Genomic DNA, 374 nt, shown 5'->3' with positions numbered 1-374 from the left:
GGCTGTGGGGAACCTTGGTCTAATTCTCACAGAAGGGCTGCCCTGAGGCAGCAGGCTTTTCAGCCAGCCTCCACCCCTTCCTGTGTCAGTGTCCCGGGGTCCATCCATTGCAGGCCTTCCTCTGTCCGTCTCTGGGGAGAGATCTCTATGACTGTGTTCCCCTGGGTCCTCCCTTCTCCTTTAAACCATCCAAACGAGGGACCCAGAAGGCCCTGGAAGTCCCGTTCTCATCCCCCTGCCCCATTTCATAAGCCAGAAAACCTATTCCTTGGCCCCCCTCTGCCCCTCCGGGGCTCCCCTACTTTGTCCGGCCTGCCCCCTGGCCCCTCCGCCTCTGCACCCCCACCCCCCACCCCGCGCCCCCCCCAGCACTT

This window comes from Crocuta crocuta, unplaced genomic scaffold (assembly GCF_008692635.1).
Source record: "Crocuta crocuta isolate KB4526 unplaced genomic scaffold, BGI_CrCroc_1.0 scaffold323, whole genome shotgun sequence".
NCBI classification, from domain to species: Eukaryota; Metazoa; Chordata; class Mammalia; order Carnivora; family Hyaenidae; genus Crocuta; species Crocuta crocuta.
The sequence above is the reverse complement of the archived record's forward strand: the minus strand, read 5'-3'. Positions refer to the sequence as shown.